Raw genomic sequence first — 1,922 nt, forward strand, 5'->3', positions numbered from 1 at the left:
TCTCTTGCGGAATACTGATTTTTAAAAAAAGTCATATCTGTAAAATCTCCCTCAATCCCAGTCTAAGATTTTTTTCTGTCTTAATTAACATATCAATGGGCACTACAGGATTAATAAAAGATTACCCTTGGAAGGTGCTTAGGGTTTCGAATGTCCAAGCTCCTCTGCCCCTTTCATCTCCCATTTTGGAATCCAGTGGGTACCCTCTTGATTGCAGCCCTGAATATATGTGTTGGCAGCAGCTGCTCAGGGAATAAACAGGACCCAGCAGATGTGGCAACAACTAGGGCGGACTCAGCTCATATTGAAATTGCTTTCCAAGTGAGTCCGAGCCAGACAGCTCACAGACATCCGTACGTGTTGCTTTATTAAGCTAAAATGCTAGTTAAAATCACAATAAATGTATACTAGACTTAGTGGGTTTTAGAAAAATTTCAAAAGTGTAATATCTTGATTGGAAGATCAAGTTTAAAAATAAGGGATTCTGCTTCTCTCGCCAAGGATCCTCATTAGAGTGACATCATCTTTAAACCCTGCCTGGCAAACCCTGATGCTCTGCAGTGATGCCCAGGGAAGACAGGGCAACCAGAAAGTCCAACTACTTCCTTAAGATCTTCCAACTTTTGGATGATTACCCAAAATGCTTCACTGTGGGAGCAAGCAATGTGGGTTCCAAGCAGATGCAGCACATCCGCATGTCCCTGTGAGAGAAGGCTGTGGTACTGATGGGCAAGAACACCATGATGCTCAAGGCCATCCAAGGGCTTCTGGAAAACAACCCGACTCTGGAGAAAAAGCTACCTCGTATCCTGGGAAATGTGAGCTTTGCGTTCACCAAGGAGAAGCTCAATGAAGTTAGGGACATGCTGCTGGCCAATAAGGTGCCGGCTGCTGCTATCCACACTGGTGCCGATTGCGGTGCGTGAGATCTCTGTGCCATCTCAGAATACTTATCTGAGACCTCTTTCTTCTAGGCCTTAGGCATTACCACGGAACCACTGGAATTCTAAGTGAAATGCAGCTGATAAAAACGAGATAAAATAGGAATCAGTTAAGCCACACTGTCTAACATGCTGAGCATCTCTCCTTTCTCCTTTGGAATGATCATCCAGCGGGTGTTTAACAACCGGAAGTGCTTGACATCACCCAGCGGATTCTTCACTCCCGCTTCCTAGAGGGTGCCTAAATGTTGCCAGTGTTTGTCTGCGGTTTGGTTACCCGACTGTTGCTTCAGTGCCACACCCTATTATCAATGGGTACAAGCGGGTCCTGATTTGTCTGTGGAGACAGAGTACACCTTCCCACTTGCTGAAAAGGTCAAGGCCTTCTTGGCTGATCCGTGTGCATTTGTGGCTGCTGCCCCTGTGGCTGCTGACTCCGTGGCGGCCACCACAACGGCTTCTTTTGCTGCTGCAGCAGCCCCAGGCAAGGCTGCAGCCAAGGAAGAGCTGAAGGAATCAGATGAGGATATGGGATCTGGTCTCCTTGACTGATCGCCTCAATGGAACCAACTCAACCAGCTTAAGTTGAGGAACATGAGAATAAAGGCTTATTTCTCTCGCCGGAAAACTCCACAGAAAGGACTAGCCTGACTCATAGGATCTCACAGAGTCTCAACCAACAACCAGGGACTGACCTAGGTCCTCTACATATACGTGACAGTTGTGTAGCTTGGTCTACTTGTGGGACTCTTAACAATTGGTGCAGGGCTGTCCCTAACACTTTCACTGGCTCTTGGGAAGTTATTTCTCATATTGGATTGCCTCGCTCAGCCTTCATACAAGGTTCATACAAGTCTTACTGCAACTCAATACTCCATGCTTTGTTGATACCCATGGGAGGCCTGACCCTTCCTGAACAGGAGCAGAGGAGGAGTGGATGGGGGCGGGGCCGAGGGGAGGTGGGAGAAGGAAATGAGGGAG

The 1,922-nt window shown here is 47.5% G+C and overlaps 1 pseudogene; it reads left to right on the forward strand.

Annotated features, from left to right (window-relative positions):
- The first annotated feature begins 563 nt into the window (after positions 1–563).
- On the forward strand, positions 564–1,493 carry LOC114694787 (annotated as a pseudogene).
- Positions 1,494–1,922: the final 429 nt, after the last annotated feature.

This window comes from Peromyscus leucopus, chromosome 19 (genome assembly GCF_004664715.2).
Source record: "Peromyscus leucopus breed LL Stock chromosome 19, UCI_PerLeu_2.1, whole genome shotgun sequence".
NCBI classification, from domain to species: Eukaryota; Metazoa; Chordata; class Mammalia; order Rodentia; family Cricetidae; genus Peromyscus; species Peromyscus leucopus.